Source organism: Cyprinodon tularosa, unplaced genomic scaffold, assembly GCF_016077235.1.
Source record: "Cyprinodon tularosa strain WSP-4 unplaced genomic scaffold, ASM1607723v1 ctg335, whole genome shotgun sequence".
In the NCBI taxonomy this organism is placed as follows: domain Eukaryota; kingdom Metazoa; phylum Chordata; class Actinopteri; order Cyprinodontiformes; family Cyprinodontidae; genus Cyprinodon; species Cyprinodon tularosa.
Window position 1 is genome coordinate 682,559 of NW_024039047.1, and position 16,495 is coordinate 699,053.

The window sequence follows — 16,495 nt, forward strand, 5'->3', positions numbered from 1 at the left end:
TCAAGGCACTCTACAGTTCAACCAGATCATACAGTCAAATTGATTCAAAGTTTTCTACCTAAGGAAAAATAGTTGATTGCATCGACTCATTGACTCAAATACAATCCCTCACACTAAGCATGCTTGTAGCGACAGTGGAGAGGAAAAACTCCCTCTTAACAGGAAGAAACCTCCAGCAGAACTAGGCTCAGTGTGAGCGGCCATCTGCCGAGGCGGACTGGAATTAAAGGAGACAGAAGCAGAGATACAAAGCTCCGAGCCAGCTCCCATGTGAGAGTTTGAAGAGAGCACATCCAGCCAGTCACAGTCAGAGAAACAGGACTACACTGAAAAACAGGCAAATCTCTAAAAGGAGGGAATAATGCTTCAGTCTTGTGTTGAAAAGGTTTTTGAGTTTTCATGAGCTCATCACAGTGGGTGCAGCGTGTCCTTAGCTGATCACAGCGGCATGACGTCATGACAGGCGGAATGCAGTTAAAGTTCATTATAATCAAGTGCATTACGACAGGTCTACGTCTGCAGTATATCACTGCAGTTGTCACCACAGGGAATCTCCACTATTCATTTCAGTGGTTTTTCAAGTATACAAAGTTCAGTACTTGACAACGAAATGACGTGACCTTAAGGTCTTTATTCTTGCAGGACTTCTCAAGATTGCTGCAGTAGATCATTCCCATTAACATGGCGTCATTAACTCTGCTTATCCAATTGATTTCTTACAGGTGTAACTTCGTCATCAGGTCTTTGGGGACATTTCATAGCATTGTTGCTCACAATTCCTAGCCCCATTTCCCACCCTTTCAACTTTTCAGTTAGTGAATCTGCTTTTCAAGGATATTTCATAGAATCATCAACTCCAACTGCTTGTTCACTGATCTTTTATCAGCTTAACTCCGCACATCCCCAGGCATCTCCTCTTCCTAAATGCTCAATGTTCTCTTAGCTTATTAGGTAGGCATAATCATAATCTTATTTGATTTCTCCTCTCCAGATTGCACTTTTCTCAATCTGTGCAGGCACTCAGTCCATCAACGCAAACTCATGTGCACACAATCTTTTGAAGCAGAGTTGTAGTTTAACACACATCTCTGCAGCTTCTCTACTGTTACCCACTCTTTAATCCATCCAGACAGTGTCTTGCCCACGACCAAAATCTAATAAATTAGCAAAGATTCCCAAAGGAGTAAATCATGATAATCTAATTAAAATCAAAATAACTCCAATTGGGGAAAAAGTTAAAACAATTAAATGCGGTCTGTTTAACATAAGATCGCTTTCCTCTAAAAGTCTACTAGTTAATGACTTGATTTGTGATAATCACATTGACTTGTTTTGCCTTACAGAAACCTGGCTGCAGCAAGAGGATTATGTGAGCATAAATGAGGCAACTCCTTCAAGCTATTTAAATTTTCACATCCCCAGAAGTTCTGGGCGAGGAGGAGGAGTAGCAACAATCTTCGAGTCTGACTTACTGATTACTCCCAAAACAATTAATTCCTACAACTCTTTTGAACATTTAACCCTTAATTTCCCTGATCCAAATTTCAAGGCAAGAAAACCTCTTCTTTTTGTAACTTTGTATCGTCCACCAGGTCCTTACTCTGAATTTTTAGATGAGTTTTCAGAGTTCCTTTCTGATTTGGTATTAAATACTGACAGGGTCATCATAGTGGGAGATTTTAACATCCATGCTGACATTGAAGGCGATAGCTTAAGAGCAGCCTTTAATGCTATCTTAGACACTATTGGCTTTGTTCAAAATGTGAATAGTCCCACGCATTCTCATCTTCATACTTTGGATCTTGTGCTGACATACGGCATAGAATGTGAAGAAATAACAGTATTTCCTCACAACCCTGTCCTCTCTGACCACTTTCTAATAACCTTCAGGATTACTTTAACAGAGCTCTCCTCCCCCAAAAGAAGGTTCAATTTTAGTAGATCTTTATCAGATAGTGCAGTTATAAATTTTAAAGAATCTGCTTCACTTTCTCTCTGCTCTGTGTCACTGAGCAGTGCTGCAGAGTGCAAAAGCTTAGCTTATTCCCCTTCACAGGTTGATGATTTTGTTGAGGGGGTTGCTAGTTCTCTGCGTATTGCCTTAGACAACGCAGCTCCTTTGAAAATGAAAACCGTTAAAAATAGAAAGCTTGCTCCTTGGTTTAATGCAGAGCTGCGTACTTTGAAGCAAAATGCTAGGAAACTGGAGAGAAAATATCGCTCCACAGGCCTGTGAGAGTCCTTCCTAGTCTGGAAAAATGGTTTACTGCTGTATAAGAGGACCCTTTGTAAAGCAAGAGCAGCATACTTCTCCTCATTAATAGAGGAGAATAAGAATAATCCTAGATTTCTTTTTAATACAGTTGCCAAACTCACCCAGAGCCATAGCTCTGTTGAACCGTCCCTTCCACCTGCTCTTAGCAGCAATGATTTTATGGGATTCTTTATAAATAAGATTGATCTTATTAAAAATAAGATCATAAGCACTCCTCTATCCGCGATTGTACCTGAGGTAGTCATGGAATCTGAACCGGGTTTAGACTGCTTTGATCCAGTTGAACTCTCTGAATTAGCAAAATTATAGTCTTCATCTAAGCCTTCAACTTGTATGTTAGATCCAGTTCCAACCAGGTTATTTAAGGAGGTATTCCCTTTGATCTCCTCCTCCATTTTAGATGTGATTAATCTATCTCTGTTACAGGGATATGTACCTAAAGCTTTTAAGATTGCTGTAATTAAACCTCTGCTTAAGAAACCGTCTCTTGACCCAGATGACTTGGTCAATTATAGACCTATATCCAATCTTCCTTTCTTATCCAAAATTCTTGAGAAAGTAGTTGCCAAACAAGTTTGCGATCACTTCCACCATAATGAACTTTTTGAAGAGTTTCAGTCTGGCTTTAGAGCTCATCATAGCACTGAAACAGCTCTGGTGAAAGTCACTAATGATATTCTCATGGCCTCAGATAATGGACTTGTATCTGTGCTCGTCCTGTTGGATCTTAGTGCTGCATTTGATACAGTTGACCATAATATTCTTTTAGAAAGACTTGAATATTTTGTTGGAATTAAAGGAACAGCACTAGACTGGTTTAAATCTTATCTATCTGATCGAATTCAGTTTGTTCATGTTAATGATAGATCTTCAACACGCTCAAAGGTTACCTGTGGAGTACCACAGGGATCAGAGCTAGGACCAATTCTCTTTACTTTATACATGCTCCCAATTGGTAGAATTATTAGACAGCATGGGATTAATTTCCACTGTTATGCTGGTGATACCCAGCTATATCTGTCTATAAATCCAGATGAAGCTAACCCATTACATAGATTACAGGCATGTCTTGAAGACATAAAAACCTGGATGACTCTTAATTTTCTGCTTCTGAATGCAGACAAAACAGAAGTTATAGTCTTTGGACCAGAGTCTCTGAAAAAGAAACTGATTAGCCAGTCACTTCATTTGGATGGGATTAAACTGATTTCAGATAATAAAGTAAAAAATCTTGGTGTTATTTTTGATCAGGACCTGTCATTTAAATCCCATATCAAAGAGGTTTCTAGAATTTCCTTCTTTCATCTGAGGAACATTGCAAAAATTAGAAATATCCTGTCCAGGGGTGATGCTGAGAAACTAGTCCATGCATTTGTTACTTCAAGGCTGGACTATTGTAATTCTTTACTATCAGGAAGTCCACAAACTGTAGTTAAAAGCCTTCAGCTGATCCAAAATGCTGCAGCCAGAGTTCTAATGAAAATGAAAAAGAGAGATCATATCTCTCCTATCCTGGCTTCTCTTCATTGGCTTCCTGTTAAATCAAGAATAGAATTTAAAATCCTCCTTCTCACATATAAAGCCTTAAATGGCCAAGCTCCATCTTATATCAGAGATCTGATTGTTCCTTATGTTCCTAACAGAGCACTTCGCTCTCAATCTGCAGGTTTACTAGTGGTTCCTAGAATTTCTAAAAGTAGAATGGGAGGCAGATCTTTTAGTTATCAGGCTCCTCTCCTATGGAACCAACTACCAGTTTTAGTCCGTGAGGCAGACACCCTGTCTACTTTTAAGGCTAGGCTTAAAACTTTCATTTTTGATAAAGCTTATAGTTAGGGTGGCTCAGGTTATCCTGAGCTATCTCTATAGTTATGCTGCTATAGGCTTAGACTTTTGGAGGACATAGGGACCCCCATTTCATCATTCTGCTTCATTCTCTCTCTGTTCTCCTATTCTGCAGAATCTGTTAGTTCAATCTCTAACCTTCTGCTCTCTCTGCTTTTCCTCAGAGTAGCTTTGCCTCGTCTGTTCCTGTTTGGCTGTGACGTCATCCTGGAAAAAAACATCAGCTGTGCTGCTTCTATCAACACCCTTGTTAATAGATGTTGGAGATCGGCCTGTTTTCCAGTGTGGTCCTGTTTCTCTGACCGTGACTGAGTGGATGTGCTCTCTTCGTCCTCTGGGATGGGAGCTGCCTTGGAGCTCGTCTGCCTGGCTGTGTGTTTCCTGGACGGGGCCGCCTTTTACAGCTGCTTTTTGTATCTCTGCTTCTGTCTCCTTGAACCCCAGTCGGCCTCGGCAGATGGCCGCTCACACTGAGCCTGGTTCTGCTGGAGGTTTCTTCCTGTTAAAAGGGAGTTTTTCCTCTCCACTGTCGCTACAAGCATGCTTAGTGTGGGGGATTGTATTTGAGTCAATGAGTCAATGCAATCAACTGGTTTTCCTTAGATAGAAAACTTTGTATCAATTTGACTGTATGATCTGGTTGAACTGTAAAGTGCCTTGAGATGACATGTGTTGTGAATTTGGCGCTATATAAATAAACTGAATTGAATTGAATTGAATTGTTAGCTCTCTTCATTATCATGATTTTCCTTATTAGTATTAGAGTATTCTTATGTGCTACTTTCCCGTTTTCTGTCTATCAGTTTCTCTCCATTCGGTGCATCTCTTTCCATCTCCACCTGTCATTGCGATCACCTCTCGATCATCTGTTTGTTCCTAATGCTTTGAGAAGGGAGGTCCAAAAGTACTTACCTATTCAGTCATTCTGGTGTTACTAAGACCATTTAGATCGTTCAGTCTCAGTTTTGGTGGCTTTCTCGATCTGCAGATGTGTGGGAGTTTGTGGCAGCCTGCTGCCTTTGCAACCAGTCAAAACCATCAAAAAGACCTCCTGGTTTTCTCTGGCCTCTGCCCACCTCGTCCCGGCCATGGTCTCACATTGCCATGGACTCTGTTACTAGGTTGCCCTGATCTGATGGTAACACCGTTATTCTCACAGTCATTGACAGGTTTTCCAAAATGCTTCATTTGATTCCTCTGCCCAAATTCCCCTTTGCTAACGAAATGGCCGACGTCCTCATCCGCAAGGTTTTTTGGCATAATGGTCTCCCCAGTACGACTGTTTTCGACAGGGGTGCCCAGTTTGTATCCTTTTTCTGGAGGGAGTTCTGCTCCCTGTTAGCAGTCTCTGTCAGTCTTTTGTCAGGTTTTCACCCCCAAACAGATGGTCAGACAGAGAGGGCCAACCAGGAGATCGAGACCAAGATCTGCATCCTCTGTGAGGTTGATCCAGCTAAGTTGGCCAAGCCAAGTCCCTTGAGCATGCTATCAACGCGGCTACCTCTAGCACCACTGGGCTCTCCCCGTTTTATGTTGTGTTTGGGATTCAACCAAATCTGTTCACCATTCAGGAAAAGGAATTCAAGGTTCCCTTATCCCTCTTAGGCACCAGTGGGCCTGGAGAAGGGCCAGAAGGGCAAGAAGGAACTCATCTTCCTGGCTAATGGGACACCGCTTTACTTTTGTTGTGTCTGAATGGTAATACTTCTTTGAGTAGATTGCTCGGTTCAGCATTGTTGCATTGTGGAAGCCTGTCATTGCACTAATTTATGTGTCTCTGTTGAAAAGTGGGGGGAAAAAATACGTGTGTAATCTATTCCTTAGTCTGAGTGATACGTTCTGCAAAGTAGTAAAGATAGGCAGTGAGTTCTATGGACCGCAAAGACAAAACTCTAATGATAATGTAACCATAGAGAAGGAGATGGAGGAAAGGAGAGGCGCTGCAAGTTTGGTGAATGCTGGCAAAAGATGTGTGAGTGACAGCATACTTATAGTGAGTGAATTTACACCGAGAGAGATTTGAAGTGGAATGGCTTTTTTTTTAAGTAGGCAAGTTTTCACAATTAAAGACTTGGAGGCTTATATTGATGAGTCGAGGTGTACTGCCATGCCAGTGATGTGGAAGAAGGTAAAAAGGCTTCCGTCCTGCTAAGTCTGATGGGAGCTAAAATGTATAATCTACTACGCAATGTAGTGAGTCTTGACAAACCGTTGAGTAAAACATTTAGACATCATTGCAATTTTACAAAATCAGTTGAGCCCCAAACCTCTGATGATTGTGAAGATATTCAGATTTCATAAAAGAAATCAGACAAAAGTTGAAAGTATATCTGAATATAAAGCTGAACTCCATAAACTATCACAGTAGTGTCATTTCAAAGATGAACATTCTGATGCCTTAAGTGACAGGCTAGTATGTGGCATGCACTGTTCAAACCCATAAAAACTGCCAATGTCTGAAGTTGACCTGGATTTGGACATGGCATTGGCTACATCTATTAAAATTGGGACTCCAGCTAAGGATGTATCAGAGTTGCAAAAGAACACAATGGAGTGAAGTATATAAAATGTCTCTACAGAATGTGAAAAAGCAGAAATGCTATAGATGTGGAAAATCTTCTCACTATGCAAATGACTGTCAAAAATTAGGTCATATAGATAGAGCATGTAAAGCACATCAAAATAACTTACACAGAGATTACCCTTTGTATTGTCTCATAATCCAGTGCTGAGCTTCGGAAGATGGTAGTTGCTAATCACAACTTAGGGAGTATTGATGAGGAAAGGCCTGAAGAGAAAACATATTCTGGAGACAAAAGCCAGAAAAACCCTTAGCCATATTTGGAAGGATTATTTATTTTCAAATGCACAAAAGGGAACAATGTGATAATGCATTGCAACATGTGCCTGCCCAGCAAAACGGAGCTTTCGGCTTTTAAAACATCAACATCGAATTTACGAAAGTTAGTTAGTTATCATGGTGTTGTCTGTTGGACAGTAGGATTGAAAATTGTTTGCACTTTATGGTACAGGTTGTGACTGTCCTTGTGCTGTGAGGAAGTATGTTCCTTAGCCCAGCTGATCTTTTGCAAGTGTGGATGTCCACTGAAATACGCCTTGAAATCGATTAAAACACCTTGTGCTCAATTTGATTCATGACTCATCCTTTTTTTGCATTAAATAACTCAATGTAACTAAGTAACTTTTACTCAAATTACATTTTAAATGAAGTAATTTTGTACTTTTACTTGAGTAAATTTTGAGATGGGTAATTTTACTTTTTACTCTGAGTAGAATTTAGGCAAAGTAAAAATACTTTTACTCAATTACAATTTTTAGTACTCTTTCCACCTCTGCAGAATCCAGCAGAAGTCTGTAGAGGGGTCAGGCAAACAGATCAAAATGAAAACAGTGAGGCTAAGAGGTCCATCGGCAGAACGGGTCAGAACCAGGCAATCAGAAACAATAACATTCACTGGAAGAGTGTCATCAAGGGCTCGAAGAATCAGGCACTAATGACTGGAAGAAGGCAGGTTAAATAGAGACTGGAGCCAGTGAAACAGATGAGCGGCAATGATAAACTGGATGAAGCTAGGCAGGTGAATGGAATGAGCAACCAAGCCAGTCATTAGTGCCAACATCATGACAGGCATAGCTTTGCGATGACCTATGTAACTGTACCACAGCATCATCGCATTCCTCAATTGCATTAGCCTTATTATGAACAGTGACTCAGTGGACCACAAATGGTTGAAAGTCTTCATGCAAGAGATCAATCCACAGCTGAGCTGGTCATTGTTGCACGACTGGCAAATTCAGTCAAAGTTAAAACTCACAGTTCATGTAAATGTCATCTTATGGAACCTAGATGAATCTTTTCCACATCAGATATGGGGATGACCAGGGAAGCTTGCTATCTCTAGGCCATCTTTGTCTTTTGAGGTCGAACAACCTTTTGAAGATATTTAGGAGGTGGATGATCAGGACGATTTTTCAGGCCATCTTCTGGTCTAGCCATTGTGATGCCAATCAATACCAACACGAAATGGTCCCAAGAGGAGATTCCATCCCCTCTGACTGAGAAGTCACGGACTAGAAATAATACAAGAAGCATGTGAAAACATGTCTCCAGAAGCTCATTTGTTTGATGCCTTCATTGTGGAAGATAGAGAATTTCTGGACATCATCCAATAACACTAAAGATATCAAGTTTCAGGTTAGAAGAAGTTAATTTGACAAGTAAATGTTATTTTATTTGAGGATAGGGTTTAAAGTCTCAAAATGTTTCTGTTAATAACCGCAAAAATGTTTAAGAAATAATGTTGTTGTCGAACCCCTTTTACCAAATCTGGTGCAGGTATTGTTTTTCAGATAGTGTACACAAAGGAGGAAACATGTTTAAGTATTTACAGAATTCATTCAAGTCATCTTTTAAAAATAATTGATACAAGCATATATTGCAGAGGAAGTTCTGCAATTTATGCTTGTATCATCTTTCCCTTTTCATCTAAAAGTTAGTCTGCATGTCTCCCCTCCCACATCAACTCAGTCAGCAATCAGGCCTTTTCACACAGTCTACAGCATTAGACTTGGACAACTTATATTGTTATTTTGTATACACAGATTGTATACAAAACAAAATGGTGCTCTGTACAGCTTTCATAACATTTCCCATCAGTTTTCCCATCCAGGAATCTTTTTCGATTCAAAATATAAGGAATAGCCTTCAGTTTGCGGCTATATAGCCTCGAACTCAAAGCTATTCCTGACATTTTGAATTGAATTAGCTTCCTGGATGGGAAGTAAAACGTCTTTAAACCCTGAAACAAAGTCCAGTGGACTGTTTTTCTTTTTTACTTTTTTTGGAATGACTAGGACCTGCATGACTGAGAATCTTCACCAGCATTCCTTAAAGTTTAGCAGTGATGAAATGGAAACAGTGTGGGAGAAAAAAATTATGGTGCAAAAAACAAATTGATATGGAATTTTAGAGCATTAAATATATATGGATTTTGGATTGGTATTATCAGTTAGTGACATGATTGGGAGTTTTTGAACAGTTCAGCTGTCTGATGGCGGTGGGGAAGGATAAAATGTCCTGTATGGAGGGAAGAGGAGCCACAATTATTCTCTCTGCTGGTTTCAACACTCTTCTAACTTTCTTCCAGTTTGAGATGCTGCAGCCTCCACACCACACCGTGAGACAGCTGGTCAGAACACTCTTTGTGGTGCTTCTGAAGAAGGTCGTGAGGATTGGTTTTGGGCAGGTGGGCTCTCCTCATCCTGCGCAGGAAGTACATGCGCTGTTGTGCCTTTTGACCAATGAGGTGGTGTTTAGGGGAGTGGGGTGGTCTCCAGGTGAGGTTGTCTGTGATGTGCACCCCCAGGAAATTGGTGCTGCTCACGTTACCATGTAAGATGATAGATGGCCACCATTTGTCAGCATAAGAATGCTCATTTTAGCTGACCCAAACAGAAGAGTGAACAGATATGGAAATTAACCAATGTAACAGTAAATTGAAACAAAGAATAAGATAAACAATTTAATCTTCAACAACGTAAACTAAAATATGTTTGAATGTGTACTACCTATATATAAAAAAATGTATTTACAATTTTGTTAGGTCAACACTTTGAAAACAAAAACTCATTCTCAGTGTTACTTTAAGAGATAATTAAAGGGTTTTAGTTTAAAGCAGTAAAAAGAAGATTAAAAAAAAAAAAAAAAACTTACACGGACGGGCTTCCACAGACACAACTAACTATGGGCAGGGCTCATGGTACTAATATCATACTTACCTGTTGTGCTCTCATACTTGCCTCTTCCACTTTCATACTAACCCTCACATCCTTCCATAATACTACTACATACTACATATCCTTGCCTTTGTCCTCCAATGCAGTCAAAAGTCCCCTAAAAGGCTCCAGGTAGAGGATATCTGTGACCCAGCAAACATCGTCCATCTATCACTCCAATTCGGGTTGACCCTCTGACATAGAAAACCAAAGACATAAAGGTTCTTTATCATATAATAGCAGCCCCTCAACATGTGGGGCTGCAGTTGTGGCATCAACAGATAATGAAGCCCTGCCTGAATTCCAGCTAGGCTATTTAATTGTACAAGCAGCCGATTTTTGTCAATGTGTTATTCATTTGTTCCTTGTAAGTCATATATACTCTCCCTGTGCAGTTCTTCAGTGCTGATTTCTTTTTGCTTCATTGCTTTGTTCTCCGTGTGTTGCTTCTCCCCTGTACCTCCTGTTTTTTGGTTTCTTTTTAGTGTTCTTGGATTTGTGCTTCTGTTGCCATCAACTACATAATTAAATCAGCATACTCATCTCTGCTTCCTTTTCACTGCATCTGTGTCCTCAATCAACCCCGACCAATTCCTGACAGAAGAAACAAGCCAATATGGACCCAGCAGAACCCAGCCTGAAAGACTCCAAAGCACAGTTTTGCTCAAATCTGAGAAATGTTCTAGAGAGTATTGACACTCTCAGCCCACCTTGGAGGATTGTGAGTTTGTTGGACCAAATAAAATACATTTTCCTGCCTTATTCTACTCTCCTTTATGCCTTAGAAATATCAGGACTTTTCAAGAAATTGGAGTGGACCCGTCAAGCCGCCTTTGCTCAACCTTTCAATAGACCTCCATAACCCAAACCCTAACTCCTTCACATTCCTGCTCCCTAGTCTATCATCTCAGTCCCTGTTCCTCCACCTTCTTCAGCTGCTGGTCTTGTCTTGCCATCTACTTCCTCCAAGTGCAGTCACCGCCACTGGTGGATAAATGCTACAGCCTCTCCAGTGGTTCAGTCTGACACCACAACTCACTCTCCAGTGAGTTAGTCTGATGCTGCAACTTCCACCCCATTGGGTTAGTCTGATACCAACACGCCCTCTCCTATGGGTCAGCCTGCTGCCAGCCTTACTCCACCCCCAAGTCAGGTATGCTTCCCCAGTGGTCTCAGCCTTCACCTTCTTCACTCCCAGATGTCTTTGTCCTTAAGCTTTAACAAAGTGTTGCACCCATACCGAAATCAAAATCAGGCGGTGCCCCGATACTGCACTAAAATGAATTTTAAGAGCCAAAAGTTTATTCAACTATTGTCACCTATTCCAGGTAGGAAATAAAAGTTCTACTCACTTTGTATTAGCCTTTTTCCTGCTTCACAAAGGTAGGCAGCAGCTTAACAAAGCCATGATGGCAATTATTTTATATCGAGGTAGTATCCAGTTCTTCATTTATACAGACACGTCAATTTCAAACAGATGATATCGGTATGTTATCGGCATGGGCCAATACTGCACAGCCAGGTATCGGGTATCAGAATCAGGGCCAAAAAATGGCATCGGCGCAACACTACATTAAGATTAAGGTTATTTTACTATTATTTATTTTGCCTTGCATAGTTTGACAAATAAAACTGAAATAAGTATGACGTAAGTTAAAATTAAGTCTTTTGTTCTTTTTATCTTTTCAAGTTAAGTAACAAATTTAAGTGAATGGGGGGCCTGCAACTATGCATGTGGGCATGGTTTTGATTTTGGAAACTTAAAAAATTCAGTTTTCTAAACTCTAAACATTAAGCCCTCGGATGTGATGCTGGACCTCTCAATGCCGTATTCAAGAGACTTTTCATGTAAATGGGACTGCGGCCGTTTGAAATTGTACTTCATTTTGTTTCACTCTGTTGCTCATATTTTAGTAATTTAATCATAATACAGGCCATTTAAGCAGTTATAGAAATGTTAAAATGACAATATCTAAAAGAAAATTAGAAATGAAAAGAAACAATAAAATATGTTTGAAAAGAAATATTAGATAAATGCTGACCCCTCCAGTTCATAGGACATTGGTATTGGTAGCCCTTACTATGAATCATGAACCATGAGTTTGTACTGATTTATAGGAATCAGTTAGTGAATAAAGATAATAGTAATGGTAATTTTTTTTACCTCTATGGTTTAATATAAATAACTGTGTTGTATCACTTATGAAATTCATAAATTGCAGTGAAATTGAAATTTAGTCTAGCAGTAAGGCAGAAAGATTCCAGAGACTATTGAAAAGGTTGCAGACAGGGTACACAAACTGTTAACAACAATAGGAAAAAAAACAACAGTAGGTAGCAGCAAGCTGCAGGGCCACCAGTTGCAGCTGCTGAACAGACTGCGCAGTGTAGGTGCTTCTAAATATTTATGACTTCAATTAACTGATTCTCATCACAGATTTTCTCAAATTAATAAAATTGTTTTAGTCTAGTTCTGATGCACGCACTTGGTGATGAATTTGAAAATCTCTTGACAAAACCCGCAGTAAGTTTGAATTTGAGTTTAGTCTTTTCCTACAGTTTAGTAGACTATTTACACTTTCACTGGATCTGTCCAGCCAAGTCCTTGTGCTACTGCGGCCCCTAGCATAGACATACATTAGGAAAGAGTACTTGAATCCTTCCATTCTTGGATAGGAGTTTCTTTTTTATGTTTTTTGCCTCTGTTGATAAAAGCTTTGAAACTGGAGGGATTTTCACTGATATTTATGTCCTTTTCGGATACTTGCAACATACATACATCCTATTAGAATATTCTATTACGCATTTCCTCACAAAGAAATTTTTAAATGCACTAAACCATTTGTCTGTTTTCTGGAAAATTAGCTCAATATTCAGCGAATTAAAGTTGATTAAACTTTATACTATGCCTAATCACATTACACTGAGCAGAGGTGTAGACCACCACAAGATGGCATCACCAAGTCACGTCAGCACCCATAGGCAAAAGCGGTCGATGCGGTGTCTACTCTTATAGCTACATCTAACAGCAGAGCAGTTCTTAGGTTAGTAACAGGTGGTATGCATGCTTAACAGGGTCCCAGTGACCCCAATTTACATTATGACTACGTTGTCTTATTCAGTGGGCTAATGCTACGTTCACACTTTATGCAATTGAAGCAGCAGAGGCAGCTGGTTTACAAAGTCAATGGTTGACCCTCATCAAGGCACATCAAAAGGTCATGCAGCTCGCCTAGTGCTAGAACAGCAGGAGCACATCTTGACGCATCTGAGCAGCTAAAGAAGCACCTCATGAGCTTCTGACCATCTGAGGAGCTTGTTGCGCTTCAAAAGCAGCAGATGCTGAAATGATCTCAGCACTGATATTGGGTTGATCACTCAGTCCATACACCTGCTCTGCACCACCCGTTACACAATCAGCTCTCACCGGATTCACCTGTTTCCATCACTATATAAACCCCATCAGACCAGTCCTTGGTGCCAGATTATCTCATACCAACCAGGTAAAATTAATCCAGTGTCATCTAAGTTATCTGTTCCCCGCTTGTTAACTTACCCGTTCTGTCTCCTGATACCGAGCCTGCCCTATCCCTTTCTGACTCTGTCCGCCTGCCTGGATATCCTCTCTGTTGCACCTCTGGATCTCTGAATCTGTCTGACCGGTACTGCCTGTGTTCCTCTCTGGATCACAAACCCAGTAAAGCCCCGCAAAAACTGTCTGCCTTCCTTCCTTCCTCTGGATCATGAACTGGTAAAGCTTCTCAATCTGCCTGCCTGCAGCCTGCCTGGTTCTTTCAAATTCAGCCTCTCTGACCAAACAAGCTTCTTAATAAACTGTGTTCCAATGTCACTGACCTGTCTTGTATTTTGGAGAGAACTGGAAAAATTCAAGTTTTGCTAATTAACATCAACCAATCAGAGAAACTGATCTGGGAGATGGCAATGAGACAGACACAGTAATGTTGATGCAGATTGCTATGATCACTCCTCTGAAACTGTTTATTAATGCCTAAATTAACTTAAAATGTTGAAACCAGCCAGCAGAGTATCCCTGCTTTTATTATTCCATTCCCTGCGGTTTGTACATAACAGGCACATGAAAACCACAAACATCTAATTCCAGTCACCATGAAAAATAGCAGCAAACTCCCAGCTACTGCTGGGGATTCCCAACGACAGCGTACTGCCGGTATGTGGGGATCTGAGCACCTCTTACAGTGGAATAATATTTTAAGGCAGGATTATGATGAACTGACAATATTTTCAGGTGTACTTACTTGCTTACAATATATATCAAAACTTTATTTTTTTTTAACAGCGTATTACAGCAAATATAGCACAGCCACTCTCTGAATTAAATACAGGAGCAGCAGAAGCATCGGCTGTATCTGTACACACTTAAGTAGATGAGCTTCAGGAGTGTCAAAGATGCTCTTGAGGTGCATCTGACCTTAATGTGTAAAAGTATCATGTCAGAACTCCTGTCTGTGTGTTTGTGTTCTGTGTTTGTCTCCCTTACTCCACCAGGAGGCCCCTGGTTCTGGTCTGCCTCCTCACACACCTGCTGATGGTTTCCTCGTTAATGGAGTGTTCTTAAGCTGCTGACTGCCACTACCTTGACGCCAGAGTGTTTGCCAGTTTTGGGTACTCTAGCCAAGCTGAGTTTTGCTGAGTCAAACTGAGTTCTTGTCAACCTAAGTTTTAACATTGTTTTTGTCTTCGCCTCTCGGCAGGAACTCATCCTGCAAACTGCATTTTTCAGACCTTCTCTCCCTGCTGAGCTGGGGTTACAAACAGGAGGTTTGGGCCCACGTTCCCCAAGAGATTATTTGAGCTTCAAACTGAGAAAGGGATTCATCTCCACTACGACCCGTTCAAGTACCATAGGAAATCTGAGTGGCAGTCAGCTTCTCCGTTCACCTACAACTAACCGCATTCTGGGAAACCCTGTTCCGCCCTCCACCAAATCAGACAAACACTGGAACAACAGCATACAGACTGGAGTCAAAGATTCAACAACTTCTCTGGAAACGTGAGTCTGCAACCAGATCCTCTTCTCCAAGTTCACAAATCAAATTTCCCACTGAGCCTGAACTAATCGCTGTGTCTTCCCCTCACTTTTCAGGTCGGTTGAGCAGTGTTCAGAGCAACACTTCTCTCTGCATAATCTCTTAAATAAAACCTGTTAAACCTTTTCTCCTGGTCTCACTGTTTGGTCTTCAGCATTTGGGTCTGAGCTTTAGTAAAATCATGACATATCAAAAATGAAGACGTTTGAATTGAGAAAGCTTCCTGGAGAGGTGGCGAAAAGTCTTCAAATCTTGGAAACCAAGTCCAGTGGATATTTTTTTGAACTTTTACGGAATCAAAAATGAAGCTGCCCAAAATGCATCTGGTGTGAATGTAGCATAAGAGCTTATCAGACAATGTTGAAGATAATCGGTTTTGGGGGCCTTGGTCGACTTTGGCAGAAGACGCTCATACTGGTTAGGGCAGTGGTTTTCAAACCCAGTCCTTGGGACCCACTGCTCTGAATGGTTTAATTGTATCTCTGCTCCAGCAAAACTGCATCAAATGATTGCATTCCTCAGTAGCCACCACAGGATACAGGGGTGTGCAACTCACTTATTCATTTCGTTAATTTAAGTTAGGCGTGGCTGGTGGCAGGGAAGTACCTAAATGTTGCAAGATTTGGTTCCGAGGACTTAGTTTGAAATCCCCTGTGCTCCAACCTTGAGCCCCTAGTTGGTCTAGTTAGAAGATTCCTCACACTGAGCCTGGTTCTGCTGGATGTTTCTTCCTATTAAAAAGGACTTTCTGCTCCCTACTGTCGCTGCATGGAGGCTTGGTGTGAGGGATTTCTTTAACATGACATGAAACAATTGTGTTAAAGTAACTAAATATGATTAAGGTACTGACAAAAACGGTTGCATTTTTTCAGTGTAGGGTTAGGTGACTTCTTACCTTTTGAAGCACATGCACCATGAACGATTCCTTATGAGTGTGGAAGTCAGTTGATGTAATTACCTTGAATTACAATTCCCTTACTAATATAATAGAAGCTATTACCTGGTCAATATTGTTTCCCTCAATGAATAATTGCTGCTGCTAAATATTTGCATCAATTTTTTTTTTAGCCTACTAAAGTGATTTACATCATATCATACATTTTTGGAAATGGTGTAGAAAATAAGAGATACACTCTCAAGTAATATTCTTTCTTTTGGAGTGATGATCTTTCGAAAACAGTTCACTTATAGAGCTTGATTATGTAAAAAGACACACAGAATACACAGATATGGCCTACAGGCACAGTTGGCTTTTGCATATTTCCTCTTTGAACAATGGAGTGCCTTTAAGCATGACTTTGGGAGTGTACAACAATAAATTTACCTCTTTTCAGCCACAAGAGCATTTAAAAGGAGGAGCACTGTCCTGCCATTAAAAAGCTATTTTATTGAAGGATAAAAAAGTTAACAAACAAAATCTCATGGACATTTTCACAGTTAAGGAGAAAAAAATGTTTTTCAAATATGTGCACATCGTTTGCTTAAGTTTACAGACCTAAAAACAAAGAAC